The 16,670-nt window shown below is 37.8% G+C and overlaps 1 protein-coding gene across 5 annotated transcripts in view; it reads right to left on the bottom strand.

Annotated features, from left to right (window-relative positions):
- Window positions 1-16,670, bottom strand: part of PGS1 (Phosphatidylglycerophosphate synthase 1) — a 158,015-nt gene that overhangs the window by 121,776 nt on the left and 19,569 nt on the right. The gene's annotated exons all lie outside the window — the stretch shown is intronic.

Below are 16,670 nucleotides of genomic sequence, written 5' to 3'. Positions count from 1 at the left end.
AGAAATATACCTGGATTTCCTCGAATACACCAAAATTGACAATGAATTTGAAAACATTCTCTTTTGGGCCAGATATGTTGACGATGTCTTTGTAATCATGAATGAGAAATCAGTTAACGCATCCACCACTCTCTTAAGACTCAACAATATTGATCCTCATATCAAATTCACACTAGAATCCGAATCAAATCTAAAAATCAACTTTCTAGATTTAACCATCACTAGAAACTCAGATTCTTTCAGTTATAAAATATTCAGAAAACCCACTCAAACAGCCTCCACCATTCGCCAAGATTCAGTGCACCCCCCAGTCCCACAAACGAGCCACATACAACAGCCTAGTTCACCGAGCCTTCAGCATACCTATGTCCAAGAAAGATCTAAAGAACGAACTCAACACAATCTGCGGAATCGCAAAATTCAACGGCTTCAGCAACCATTTTTTGGACAGGATAATCAATAAACACAAATATCGCCCAAAAACTACCCTCAAAAAAGAAACACCTAAACCTCTAACATTTTCCACCTTCACGTTCAACAATGATATCTACAAGTTAACCAATATCTTTAAGAAACAAGGCGTTAAAATAGCCTTCAAAACCAACTATAAGAACATGAACGTTTTACACAATACTTCACACATCAACAGGACCAGCAGTTTTTTAAAATCAGGAGTTTATAGGATCAAATGTAACACCTGTGGAAAAACCTACATCGGGCAAACCGGTAGAAACTTCAATATCACATACCACGAACACACTAACGCAATAAAATACAACAGGTTTTCAGCCATCGGCCAACACATGTAAGATTATAACCATAACTTCACCAATATCGAACAAGACATGGACACGCTCGTATTAGCAAACAAGGGCCCTTTACTCGACATAATGGAAAATTACTACATACACCTAGACCAATACTTTAACGCCAGTCACAATCTCAATGAAATCTCAGAGAAACCCAACATACTCTTCGACCTATTTATCACTTTCCTCAGAAACAATAATGCAGTCAACCAAAAATCAATCCTAAATTTAATCAAAGGTACTTTTCCGAGACAATTACCCTTTCTCCCGCACCCTTCAGCCCCACCTTAAGCCCTCTTCCTCTCCCAAACCACCTCCACTCATCCTAAGCCATATATATAATTTTATATGTGTCATTTCACATTGCATTCTTCATTATAAGGTCTTACTGTTTTCCATGATTATATAATTTTTACAACACTAAGCCCCTTTTATACTTTGTTTCCAAACCTCTTATGTATATTCCTTGTATATTTATTAGCTATTAACATCTCAGTTCATTTCATTTACCACATTCACTTGTTATTCCATAATAATATTACTGTTAAAACTTACATGTTATTAGGATTTCGTCAAGAGTGATCTTTGCTTTGATATGGCTGATGATGACCCTAGATGGGTCGAAACTAGTACCATGTAATTTTTAAAATATTGTGAATATATTTGTATTGAATAGGTGGAAACCTTTAGTGTGTTGTTACTCATATGTTATTCTCAGTTCAATACGGACCAACAACATGAAATTTATAACCCTTAATGGCCCATTCAATGCAGCAACATCGCGCAGTTCGCCTTCTGTTTGCCCGTACCCATGTTAACTGGTAACTTCGCCAATGGAGACCTGTGTTGTTCACATAATAATAATAATCGTATGGCCTCAGCTACCGTTTGCAGACATTTCGATTTGACGCCATCTGGCTGTCTGCTCGTCAATTTCGACGTTCCGTTTTACTCTAGATCCGCTAGATGGCAGACAGAGTAAACCGGATCTCTTTTGGGCGTCTATGGCTGAGATTTCATTAATTTTGTCGGGTAAATACCAAATGTATCATCAGAGATCTTTTACATGCTGACATCGTACGACATGGAGTGTCGAATGGTTTTCCGCCCTTCAAAAATCCGACTACCTCTGCCGGGTTTGAACCCGCTATCTTGGGATCCGGAGGCCGACACTCTACCACGGATCCACAGAGGCAGCTTGTTGTTCACAGACTAGTGTCCAGATTTCCCGACACAGCGTGATGGACGTCAACGAGTATGGAGACGCCGTGATGAGCAGTACATGCCAAAAGATGTCCAGGAAGGCGACCGATTCGGACAAGGTTCTATGATAGTGTGGGGTGGCATCAGTATTGATGGCCGTACGGATGTTGTCGTCGTCCGTGGTAATCTTACCGCTGCGGGGTACACAGAGCAGATACTGCTACAACGTGTGTTGGTTGCTGCATACGGTATTGGCCCTGAATTCGTATTCATGCACGACAATGCCAAGGCTCATGTAGCGCACATCACCAGAGCTGTCTTGCGAGACTGGACATTCAAGAGATGGAATGGCCAGCAGCGAGTCCCGACCTTAATCCCATTGAGCATGTGTGGGATGGGCTTGACAGAAGTGTTCATGGGCGTCCTGTTCCACCACAGACTCTCCAAGACCTCGAACAGGCTCTCATTGAAAAATGGGACCCGATACCGCAATGTGACCTCCGCTGACTTATACAGAGCATGCCACGTAGGTGCCAAGCTGTGATAAATGCTCGTGAAGGACATACACCATACTGAAGCTCTCCAACTGTAATAAAAATCCACCCTGTAGGACTGTTATTATTTTGTTTTCGCCCCTATTTTTTTTTTGCTAGGAGCTTTACGTCGCACCGACACAGATAGGTCTTATGGCGACGATGGGATAGGAAAGGCCTAGGAGTTGGAAGGAAGCGGCCGTGGCCTTAATTAAGGTACAGCCCCAGCATTTGCCTGGTGTGAAAATGGGAAACCACGGAAAACCATCTTCAGGGCTGCCGATAGTGGGATTCGAACCTACTATCTCCCGGATGCAAGCTCACAGCCGCGCGCCTCTACGCGCACGGCCAACTCGCCCGGTTTTCCGCCCCTATTTGGACTTTTCTGTTTGTGTTCTGAAAATGAATGAGAATCCATCGATGTTCTTTTGTATACTTCAACGGTACAGAATAAAGGTTTAGTTGGTAATATACCTGGGTGTGATGTATTGTTTTGTGGATCATGGCATACGTTCAAAAACATGTTCCCCTAATTTTTTTTGAACTGTGTAATAGGAAAAACATGATTCAGGAAGAAAAATAGCCAGAAGATTACCAGGTCTGAATAGGGAGACAGAAGAAAGAAAACGTTGATTGATTAGATATTAGTGGAAAAAGGACATCGGAAAGATCTTATGGATGTTGCAGCCATGTCTAAGGAAGCCTTTGGGGGTGACCATAGAGCAGTGATAGCAAAGTTGAAAGGTGGCAAGGTCATAAAACTACAAGAAAAAATAGAGAAAGAAAGATTAGGGTCTGGAGATTGAAGGAAGAGTTCAAAAAATAATTACAAAAACTGATACCAAGGACAGATATTAGTCATGTTGATAAGAAATGGAATAATTTCAACAGTGCATTTGTAAGGTGTGCAGGAAAACATGTGGCGGAACATGAGGAAAGTTACGAGAGAAAGAGACAACACGGCGGAATGATAGAGCGAAAGACAAGGTGACGGAAAAGATGAAAACTTGGAAGGAATGGAAAACACAAAAGACTGAAGAGAGTAAAGCCAGAAACATGGAAGCAAAAATAGTTCGCAAAAAAGTAGTACTCAAAGAAAAGTTGGGAAACATTCACCCAGGAAGTAAAGAAAGTTTTGAACTGTGGGAAAAAATTATTTGAAATTATAATAAACTGTAAAAATGAAACAGTGAACACAGGGTTTGTTAAATACTGACAAAACAAGAAGAGATAATGAACAGGTGGAAAGAACATGAGAAACCAGACATCCAGGCAGCAGGAATACAAAAAATTATCAGACATTACAATGACAGAGGCAGTTAGGATGAAGATGGGAAAGCTCTGGGAATAGGTGAAGCAGCCATAGAAATGATCAAGGCTGCAAGACCAGAGGGACTCCAGTGGACTTGTAGAATACTCAAGTGAGTATGGAGAGAGGGAAAAGTGCCTGAGGATTGGGAAAAGGGGTTACAAGACCAATATTCAAGGAAGAAGATGTGTTGTAACTACCGAGGAATCACCATCTTCTCTGATGCTGCCAAGATAATGGTAAGGATATTGGAAAAAAGAAAAGGTGGAAAGTCAGTTGCAAGAGGAACAATTTGGATTCAGAAGTGGAAGGTTAACAGCAGAACCCATTTTCATTTTGAGACAGACATGAAAAAGAGCTGGGAATATGGGATGGATATAGTAATGACTTTTATAGAAAAGAGATACTACAGCATCCCCAAAACCAAAGTTTGGGAAAGCCTGACACACAGGGGCATTGGCAAGGAACTAATAACAGTGATAAAAACAATAGAAGACAGCAGTGGATAGAACTGAGTGGTCTGGAACTGACAATGGGCTAAAACAAGGAAGTGTGTTATCACCTTTACTGTTCATAATAGTGATGGCAGGAAGGGAAGATTATACTGTAGAGGGGAATGTTGTGCTCTGCGGAGAAGAGGAGGAGAAGGCAGAACAACAGCTGAATGTACTGCTTGTATAGTGGGGATTGAGGATCAACATGGAGAAGAGCAAGACGATGGTGATGAGTAGACGAAGTGAAGAAGGTAAAGGAGCCATCAAAACAGGAAATAGTAGAACGCTTCATATACTTGGGAAGTGATCTGACAGAAAATGGGAAGACTTGAGATGGAAAGTACAAGGATACAACTGGGGAGTGCCTTCTACCACTGGATATGGAGATTAATATGGAATAAAGATGTACCAATGAATGTGACATATACAGCAGCAGAAACCTGGACAATGATTCAGAGAGACGAGAGTATGGTACAGAAGACAAGGAGGGATGGAATGAAAAATGAAGAGCTAAATGTACTAAACTGAAGGAGAAACTGGAACAGAACAGATTGAGGTGGTTTGCATATGTCAAGCATATGAAAGAAAGACTGCCAAGGCAAGCACTGGAAAGACAGATGCCAGGGAAGAGACGATGAGGTAGACCAAGGTTACGATGGATGGACTCGGTGAAGAACAGCATAGGACAACGGAATCTGGACTGGAACACAGTGCTGGATGAAGAATGATGGAGAGACAGGACGAAGTTGAGAAGAACCATATTTGCTGGAAAAAAGGGAAACTAATGTTGATGACAAGCATGCAAATTTTCATCAGTTCTGGACACGGAAGGCCGACCCGGGTATTGAATATCTTCGATCGACATGTCACCGCATTTTAATCGCGAACACCACTCAAACACTTCACTTCTTTTCAAGGCGTGTTATAATCTGTACACAACATATCAACGGCGTCCAATGCACTTTTACAGAGCAGAAAACAAAATTTAAACGCTGAACGCTGTTCTTGAATATCAGCCATTTAACAAAATCACATAAATCAAAGAGGTAAAAAATACATATCACACGAAAATTGTTACAGGGGCTCGCTACAACCGTCTCGATCCACGCCACTTGGCATACTGACTCACGAGGGTTTACATACCACTCACCCAGAGGGATGATGCTTATGATCATGATGATGTTGCTCGTTGTTTAAAGGGAGCTAACATGTAGGTCATCAGCTCCTAATGGTTCAAGTTGGAACGAAATGTAATGTTAATGAACGTAATTAATGAACGTAAGTTTTCATGGCTCATTGTATTAACATAAAGAAATAAATGAACTGGATTAAAGCCACTATATATATATATATATTTATTTATTTATTTATTTATTTATTTATTTATTTATTTATTTATTAATAATAATAAAGCCAAGCTTTCAGCCAAATTGCATTGGCCTTCATCAGGGCATGTGAAGTTTTGCCTCTGACAGTGAACTGAAATTTTAAAATGTATCCACTGACTAGAATTTAAAACAAATTATGATAAAAATTATTCCGAACTTAACATAATCAGTGGATCTGATATGCAATGCCTTATTTTCTTATAAAATGATAGAGAAAATATATTAAGGTAGAATAAGGCATGCCCTTGAAGTGAAGTGAAATCATATTTCTCATCAAGTTAAAAGTAAAAACAAACTGAAACATTGTCAATAGAATAAAACGTAACAATAAAATAAAAATTAAAAGCTCATAGAAAACACTTTTACACACGATAAAACAGGTCACTATCCCTCATGAAACGGATGATGAGGTCTGCTGACTGCTCGTCATCTCGTAGGATGGTACTCAGGAGTTTTAGAATACAGTACAGATCAGCTAGGTGGATGTGTATCATGGTAAGATGATCACCACAAGCCTTTGCCGTTCAGTAAATAGTGCTTGATCCCAAGACGACAAAATACCACTGCTTCTCCGTGAGAATCCTGAAGGGAAGTACCCTCTTTTATCGTTCTCAGCTGAGAGCAAACCTTGTAAGGCAATGGGGCAATGTGTCCGCCTCCTTGGCAGCCCTATCAGCTACACCCATCTGGCATGGGAGCCAGCTAGCACTCCAACACTCGGCCAGCCACCTACAGGGAGAAGCTCAAAACTACAAGAGCGACAAGTGCAGCGAATTACGTCCGCTTCGTATTAAGACATTAAGTACAGAATTTCAACACAAATGTTTTTACACTAGTTCATAATATTCGTGCATTCCATTCTTAAAAAACTTCATTAAACAGAATGTCATTCTGTCAATGTATTTCAGGTACATTCAAGTATTTACCTTGCATATGTTTCAACATCCTGAAAAACTTGGTTACACATCAGGCAGCAGTGCTAAGTAGCAAGCTATCCTGATGACAGTAAGTCATCTTTAGATTTCAGTTGAAATTGTTCCTGAAGAATAAAAACACTGCGAGTGTTCAGGACTCAGTAAGATGAACCATGTCAACTGCTGTTGTTTCAGTACTCTTCGTTGCTTAGTATGACTCAAAAGTGGCTACAACTTAGGCTTGGAAAAAGGAACATAGTTTGGCACTGGCCATTAAGACACGTGATTACTGTGATCCTCTTTGATGGAGTCAATTTATCGTTCTTCATTCAAATGTGTGTTACGTATTGTAGGAACAACTAGAACAGCTGATTTGAGAACCAGTATGGTAGGCCTATGGTATGCTTATGAATGTACCATATTAGGAATTAACAATATTTGGGTATGAAGATTTTCAGCCATTCTTGGCAGGTGTTAAGAGGGGAAGGAACACCATGCACACAAATAAAATCATAATTCCATCAGTACACTTCAGTTTTTATATGAAAAGGCAACAGTTTTTATCCATCGATGGCAGGCTGGAGTCACAATATTAAGGAGTCCAAAAGAAGAAATCTAAAATTCCTCTCTCAATATCAGCTGCAGTGCACAGATGCTGTATGATGGTTGTGAAAGTAGTGTGCAAATAGGAGACTGAAGATCTCATTGGTTTAAAACAAGAAGAGGACTCCAACAAGGGAGTTCTCTTTCCCCATTGCCCTTCATTTCACTCATGGATACTATTATAAAGGAACTGAAAGAAATTGATAAGGAAAATCTCAATGCTGATGATGTTGCTGTTTGGGAAGATGTTTAGAGGAGACTGGATCTTTGGAACACCAACTTTAAACAATATAAGTTAAGTGTGAGTGTGGTAATAACAGTTAGGAGGACAAATACACCTTGTAACCTCACCCTTGAGGGAGAGAAGATTGAATGTGTGAATACCTTCAAATATCTGGAGAGTACAATATCAAATGATGGAAGTATTGAACAGGGTGCAAAAAGGATCCTACTACTTCTATCAAGTATGGAACATAGTATGGGACAAGGCAGTTCCTCAGAGGACTAAACAGACGCTGTTTGATTACTAAATTCAAGATGGTGACTACTGTGTGTGAGTCTGTGATATCCGTGGTGGATAATGGTGTAAGATGCAGTGAAAAATGTGGCAAATGCAGAAGAGTAGTTAAAAATGGGATTCTATGTCATAAGTGTGATGAATGGTACCATTTTCGGTGTGCAAATATTGTAAATAGGTCTGATATTGAAGAAAGTGTGTGGCTGTGTCCCGAGTGTAAACAAACTGATAGTGAGGTAGAACAACAAGAAAGAGAGACTTACGAATCTATGCTTAAGATTTTAGGAGTGCTACAAGAAGACTTATGTGCTCTGAAACTTGAAAATGAAAGCTTAAAAGACAGAATAAAGAAATTGGAAGATAAAGAAGACAGTGGAGAAGAAAGATCGCCGTGGACGGAAGTGACGCGTAGCCATTTTAAGCCTAATATTAAACACATGGGAGAAACTACGTACAACTTAAAACCGGGAAAAAACTCTTTGCAGTGCCAAAATAGATTTCAGTCATTGCAACAAGTTCCGGAAGAAGACACATCAAGTTTTCCGAATAATTTTAAATCCAGTGGAGGTAACCTACAGAAGAAGAAAACTAACCGGAAATCAAGCTCGCCAAAACTTCATCTCTACGCAGACAGTCAAGGGTGGGGTATGGCAGAAGGCATCAAGGATGAGCTGCATAATCCAGAAACTGAGGTTTTAGGACTAATAAAACCAGGTGCCAAAACTGAAGACGTCCTTTCAAGTTGTGATCCTGTGTTAGAGAAGGACAACTACATGGTGATTGTGAATGGTACAAATGACATTGCTGCAAATGAAGGTGAGGAACTAATTAACGACCCTCAGAGGTAAGATTTCGAAACTACCTGATTCAAAAGTAATTGTAGTTAATGTGCCACCCAGGTATGATCTTATAGAAGACTCGTGTGTGAACAAAGCTGTACTTAATGTAAATATAAAAATCAAGAGATTAAGTAAGAGTTTTAGAAATGTCTATGTAGTAGATACTTTAGGTCTTGGCAGGCAAATGTTCACTAGGCATGGGTTACATCTGAATGGTAATGGAAAAGCAACTCTGTAGACAAATTGCTACAATTATCAACAGAGATTTGCAAACTAATATGCACTTAAGAAAACCCATACCACTAAATTGGCATATACAGGGAAACTTGCCAGAAAACCCAGATCCTTAAATCAAGATCTATGTACAAAGATCTGGGTTCCAGGGACGTTCTCAACTCGTGAGTCAAATGTTACCCAATTACAACAGTCAAGTTTTAGGGAGGAAGGGGGTGTGAGATTGCTCTTGGTAAACTGTCAGAGTGTAGTAAATAAACAAATAAAATTCAGTACATTGATGGAATCTTATGAGACTGATGTGGTGATAGGAGTACAATCATGGTTGAGAGAAGGGGTGGGTAATAGAGAAGTATTTCCAGAAGGGTATACAGTCTATCGTAGAGACCGAGGAGATAAAAAGGGTGGGGGGGGGTGTTTATTCTGGTGAAGGAAACTTATTGTTCACATGAATGGTTTACCGATGAAAGGGATGAAATATTAGGGATAAAATTAATTTGTGATAATATGAAGGAGGTGGGAATTAGAGGAACATATAGGCCTGGAAGAGAGGAAAGAGACATGGAAATATTTGAGAAAATAATAGATTATACTCATAAAAAGAATAATAATGATATGGTAATAATTGGGGGAGATCTAAACTTGCCTGAAGTTGAATGAAATGGAGCTGCAAGTGAAGCCCATGAACAGAAAGTGGCAAATAAGTTAATTTGGGAGGGAGGATTTACACAAGTAGTACAAGAACCGACTCGTCTCAACAACTTGCTAGATGTATTCTTGGTTAAACCATGAGAAATTGTTGATAAAATTGAGGTAATTGAAGGAATAGGTGACCACAGGCAAGGCCAACTAGATACACAGGCCATAAGGTTCCCCCTCCACTTCCGGCGCTAGGTCACACGAATAGCCATCCGCTTCATTTTTCGCCAGTGACTTGTAGGCTGATATGAACCTTGCAGCAGTGAGGCTATCAATGGTGTTGAATGACTTAAACTTGTGTGAACATCGTGAATTATGCCCATGTCGTGTTGTGTACCTGGTTGTAGAAGCAACTATAGTTCAAAAGAGCCCAATATTTCAATTTTTAAATTTCCTACTGACTTGGTTCGGAAACAAAAGTGGATCTTAGCCATCCATCGAACAGAATTTGTCCTTTCAGCAAGCTCAGTTGTGTGCATAAAACACTTCGACGAACGTTTCGTAATTAGGGAGGATTCTGTTAAAAGACCTGATGGGTCTATTTTAACAGTAAAACGCAACCATTTAAAACTCTCAAACGACACTATTCCTACTAAGTTTGAAAATGTGCCTGCCTATCTGTCTAAAAATCTTCCAAGACCGAGGAAAACTCCTATTCAAAGACAAGAAGAAATTGAAAAACGGGAAGAAGAAAGAAAGAAAGCTGAGGAAGAAGATGACAGGATTAAGGACTTCGATAATGTTAAAGGTAATTTCACTACTAAATGCAAATCAGATTTTGACAAAGTTTTTGTCAATTTCGACAGCCAAAGTCTATGTATTTTCAAAATGTATATGACTGAGGAAAATATTCCGAAAATTGGTACTTCTTTAACATTAAATGAGGCTCTTGATTTTAAAGCCATAAAACATGGTATTTTCATGAATGATAACCCTGATATACGTGCATTAGGTAACGGGGGCAAGATATTAAAATGGTCAAATTTGGAAAGTATCTGTAACTTCCTGTTTAGTCTTGCTTGTGACTCAAATGTGACTGTCCACGACAAAATAGAAACTGTGAACAAAATAATCGATGAAATTGAAAGTGAAGTTGATGACGGAATCATTACTGATAAATTTTGCAAGGAACAGTTAAATTTAGCCTTCGCAAAGAAAGTGTCTTACTCCTGTATACTAATAACATGGTTCGCTTCAATATTTTTCGCGTTTCCTGGGCACGGGAAATTCGGGTATAGATGATTCACATTGGAATTACTTGAAAAAGAAAGTAAAAGTGTTAAATGAACATGAACGATTTTGTAACTTGTTGGATGAAGTCTATGTAAAACCTGAGCTTAACTATAAAGGAGGAAAGGTAAAGGGAGTTGCTTTTAGTAGTAAAAGTGGAGAAAATAACGCAACTTTAGCTACAACTGTACAAACCTTTATGTTGTCATACATTCTTAAAAAAAAATAAAGACGTTGTTGGTTTGTTTCCATGTAAGAACCTAACGTCACATTTCTTAGAAGAACTAACTTTGCAAGTCCTTAAAGTATTAACAGATATAGGTTATAAGGTAATATGCATAATTTCTGACAATAACGGTGTTAATAGAAAAATGTTTGAAAAGCTGTGCAAAAGCAATATACAAACCACTTTTCAAAATCCATTTGACGAAACACAAAAGATTTTTGCAATGTTCGATACTGTTCATTTATTTAAAAGCTTAAGAAATAACTGGCTTAATCAAGCCGATAACTTACAAACTTTCGTGTTTCCTAACTTTGACAACCCTGAGTCAGACAAAAAATGTTTTGCTAGTGTTGGTCACCTTAAACAGCTCCACAGAGGAGAAGAGAATGATGTAGTTAAGCCTGCTCCTGCCCTGAACCAAAAAGTGTTCTTTAGAGCGACAAAATGTAAACCTTTGTTCTAAGCTCTTCGATGAGAAAAATGTCATAATATATAAGTAATAATAATAATAATAACGTAAACGTTTCCACCTTTTCAATACTACAATATATTCACAAAATTACAAAATTATACGGTCTTAGGATTTCGCCACAAATGATCTTTGCTCCAATACGGCTGATGATGACCCCTAGATGGGTCGAAACTAGTACCGTATAATTTTGTAATTTTGTGAATATATTGTAGTATTGAAAAGGTGGAAACGTTTACGTTATTTTTATTATTACTTATATATTATTCTCAGTTCAATACGGACCAAAAACATGAAATTCATAACCATCAATGAGAAAAATGTCGCCGCTTTAAAACACTTTGATAAAATAAAAAATGGAGGTGGTTTTAAAAGCACAGCTGTATTCTTAGAAATAATTCTTCAGTGGTGGAAGATTGTTAATGTTAAGCATGCTTTCAAAGGCGACAGATTTAACGACCCTCATTGCAACGCAATATTTTCAATTCATGAAGACAATGTTTTATTTCTGCGCAAGTTTTTAACATGGTTAATTAGATGGGATAATCTGTCTGTTCAAGGGGAGATTACACAAAAAACAGAGAGTCGTCATGGAAAACTTACTAATGAAACTCAAACAGCCTTAGTTCACACTACAAAAACTATTTTAGAATTAATAAATTTCTTGAAAACAAGTTTAGGATTCAAGTATGTATTGTTAGGGAAATTTCAAACTGACGAATTGGAAGCAAGATTTGGGCAGTACAGGGAAATGAGTGATGCCTGCTACCATATTTCAGTGAAGCAAATCCTTGAGTCAGAACGAAAATTGAAAGCCCTGACGGTAATAAATGCATACTCTGCTAAACATGCAGCCATCCCTATTTGTATGTGGATTGCAAGAGCTCAGATTGTAAAAGCTTCAAACCAACAGACATTTCACATCTTGAAAATGTGGTAGTTGAGTTAAATGATGTTATTGTATCTGAAAACATTTTGTTAGGTCTAGTTTATATTGGCGGATATATTTGTAAAATAATTATGAAAAATTGTACAAGTATAAATTGTCAAGTGTCGGACAAATGGTTCAGGGAGGTGAGAAAGGATCTCAGACAGGTGGGACTAAATTCGGAAGACATCTCAAACCGAACAAAGTTTAGGTTAGTGATCGACAGATTTCAGGGATTCCATAACGAACCAAAACTTAACCATGGTTGGACGGACGAAAGAAGAGAGGCTGCCAGAGAGAGGATGCTGAAGTTCTGGGATGTGAGGAAGGCTTCCAGAAACATGTAATTGTTATCTAACGTGGTCTCTAATGGCCGTAAACGAATATATATATATATATATAAATAATGATAATGTAACGTCAGATGTATTAAAGCTGGAGGACAATTATTATTTCAATATAATTGACAGGGGAGCTTTGAAATACCCATCAGATTTTATTGTTAACATTTTGATCACACAGTTTAAATTATTTAGTGTACTTATAAGAGATAAATTTGAATTGAGGTTTTTACATGGTGATTCTCAAAGAAACATTCTGATTTTGCTTGTCAACAAAGTTCTGGAAAATGAAAACATCATGTTTGAAACATGTAGTGATTGTAGAAGTAGTTTTAAAGATTACGTTGACAAATGTATATACATCTTTTATAATATATTATTGAATAACTATAGAAAAGTTATCGCAGACAAACTCGTGGCTAAGAAGAAGAAATCCTCAAGTAAGGATAGCCATAAATCGGCAAAGAAAAGGAAAATTGATAAACTGAAACCTTAAGAATTGTTAGATAAGTTTTAAGTTGAAGCCTAATTTCTAAGAAAGGTTCCAGACTATTGTTGTGAATTGCTATCATGTATTTGCATAGTAACATTAAAACTATTTTATACATATTATGGGTTTTAATCTTTTGCATGAAACCGTGTTCCGTTACAAATGACAGATGTCAGCTTAATTTTACGTGAACAAATGTACATAAACTGTTCCGCTAGTTTTCCCCCGCATAAAACTCAGGTAGTGCACAAGCCTAAATAAAACCACAATTGAAGGCGTGTTCAGTTATATCGTTAAGGTTCAATAAATTAATAATATCATGGAGACAGTGAGAGCGGGCCGTATACTACCATGCTGAACGCCAGCCACTCGCGTGACGTCACGGTCCGAGCCTTGTGGCCTGTCTATCTAGTGCGGCCTTGCCATAGGGCTGTAATAATGGATGTAAGACTTGTACCAAAAATGCTTAATAAGAGCGTCACACAGGACAAGAAATTATACAGAAAAACTAAAGTTGATGAATTTGGGACTTATCACAATTCAGTTGTTGGATAAGTGAAGGGAGTAATGTGGATACACTTTGGGCTAAATTTAAAGGAATCATTTGGGAAGGAGAGAAGAGATTTGTACCTGTTAAGAAGGGTAAAATGACCTCAGACCCTGTTTATTATACAAGGGAAATAAGGAAATTAAAAAGAAAATGTAGAATAGTAAACAGGAAAATCAATGAGGAACTGAATAGAGTGAAAAAGGAAGCAAAAGAGAAATATATGAATGGCATACTTCAAGAGGGTAATGACCACAAAGAGAAATGGAAAAAGATGTATTCATATATTAGGAATCAAAAAGGAAAAGGAATCCAAATTCCTACAATGGTGGGAGAAGGGGGTGAACACTATTCAATAGATATTGAGAAAGCAAATCTATTTAGTAGGGAATTCAGAGATTCAGTAGAAGATTGTCAGGAGTTGGAAACAGTAACAGAAGATAGAGAGGGAGAGACACATAGGGAAACAAGAAGCTTCTCATTCAAAAATTAAGATATTTTCAGAGAAATCCAACTGCTTCAGCAAGGAAAAGCAGCAGGAAGTGATCAAATTACTGGGGAGGTATTAAAGACAATGGGGTGGTACATAGTGCCTTATTTAAAATTTCTCTTTGACTATGTCATAAATAATAGTGTAATACCAAAAGAATGGAAGGAATCTATAATAATACCAATTTATAAAGGAAAGGGTGATAAAAGGAAACCAGAGAACTACAGACTAATCAGCCTGACCAGTATAGTTTGTAAAATACTGGAGAGTTTAATAGCAAAGTACATCAGAGGAATATGTGATGATAAAAATTGGTTCATGAGGAGCCAGTATGGATTTAGAAAGAAATTTTCTTGTGAGGCACAACTGGTGGGATTTCAGCAGGACATATCAGATCAGTTGGATTCAGGAGGCCAGTTAGATTGCATAGCCATAGATCTTTCCAAAGCCTTTGATAGAGTGGAACATGGAATATTATTAAAGAAATTGGAGGGAATAGGATTGGACATAAGGGTTATACGTTGGATAAGAACATTTCTAAATTCAAGGGTTCAGAAAGTCAAAGTAGGAAATAATATATCACAGGAAGAGAAAGTTTGGGAAGGGAATCGCACAGGGTAGTATAATCGGTCCGTTACTTTTCTTAATATACACAAATGATTTAGGGAACAATATAACATCAAAAATAAGATTGTATGCAGATGATATAATTGTTTATAGGGAAATAAATAACATTGAGGATTGTTCAGAATTACAAAGGGACCTTGAAAGTATCCAACAGTTGGTTGAAGAAAATAATATGAAGGTTAATGGAGGCAAATCAACTGTTACAACATTTACAAACAGGAGCTTTAAAACTGAATATGAATATACTTTGGATGAGGTAGTTATCCCAAAAGATGGCAAGTGCAAATACTTAGGTGTGAGATTTGAAAGTAATTTGCACTGGAAGGGTCGTGTTGATGACATTGTTGGGAAAGCATACAGATCGTTACATGTCATATTCAGGCTACTTAAAGGATGCAACAAAGAATTAAAAGAAAAAGTTACTTAAGTATGGTTCGTCCATTATTGGAATATGCAGTGTTTGGGATCCTCAACAAGAATACCTAATAAAAGAAATAGATAGTGTGCAGAGGAAAGCAACAAGATTTGTAACAGGGGATTTCAGGAGAAACAGTAGTGGGTGGGAAACGGGAAACTTTAAGCAAGAGAAGGGAGAAAACTAGACTTATAGGATTATATAGAGCCTATACAGGAGAAAAAGCATGGGGAGAAATCCGTGAGAGGCTTCAGTCTGAAAATAATTATATTGGCAGAACTGACCACAAGTATAAAATTAGAAGGAATTTTAGCAGAAGCGACTGGGGTTAATTTTCATTCATTGGGAAGGGCGTGAAGGAGTGGAACAATTTACCAGGGGTAGTGTTTGATCCTTTTCCAAAATCTGTACAGGTATTCAAGAAGAGAATAAACAGCAACAGGGAAAATAAATGAAATGTTAGAGGGCATTCGACCAATGCAGGCTATTGTAACTAAAAAATGTGTGTTAAAAAAAATTAATTCCATCCCCTGGTCCATGGAGTTTGGACAGCCAAAGTAGGGGACTGCCTGTAGGGGTGAAGTACAGTGGGGACTTCGAGGGCCCTGGGACCGCTACGGTAGCTGTGAAGGCCCTTCAGGAACTCTGAAAAGTGGCGGCAAAAGGAGGCTCTGGTTAAGACGCAGCAGGTCATTATGCTACTTAGGTTCCAAAATGGGTAAAAAAAAAAAAAGTAAATAATTGTCATGTAAATTTTAATCTTATACCAGTTGCATAGTATTATTTGAAGTAATTCCACATACTGTATATGAGTTGACTATGTTTGTAAGTATAAGAGATATTATAAGTAAAATTTTGTAAACAATATAAATTTATTAAGGATGATCTGCTTGTTTAATAGAAAAAAATTGTTAGCATAGCCTAAATTGTATATTATTGTATTCTAGAAAAAAAAAAATTCTTCTCTTGTTAATTTAAAATTTAGTGCTTGACAATAATGTATTTTAGTGTACCATTTGCCACCGAGGTAGACACCTCATTTGCAAATAAAGAGATTTTGATTTGATTTGAAGACTTATCTCCTGCCCATCATTGACATATAGTCTGGAGAGTTGCATCATACATAAAAGAGAAGTCAACTGCAAGCTTGTGAAAGGAAGTTCCTTACATCAGCTGTACAAAAAACAAGGAAGGACCGAATTAGGAATGATCAGATAGGAAGAGACCTGACCATGGAAGAAAGGCTGAAGTGGCTAGGTCACATGAATTGGATGCACTGACAAAGTATCTTGAAGAGATCGTTCGGAGAGAAGACAAACTGGATGCCCTAGAAAAAGGTGGTTAGATCAGATAAGAGGTGCCCTA

This window comes from Anabrus simplex, chromosome 6, assembly GCF_040414725.1.
Source record: "Anabrus simplex isolate iqAnaSimp1 chromosome 6, ASM4041472v1, whole genome shotgun sequence".
Classification (NCBI taxonomy): Eukaryota; Metazoa; Arthropoda; class Insecta; order Orthoptera; family Tettigoniidae; genus Anabrus; species Anabrus simplex.
The sequence above is the reverse complement of the archived record's forward strand: the minus strand, read 5'-3'. Positions and strand labels throughout refer to the sequence as shown.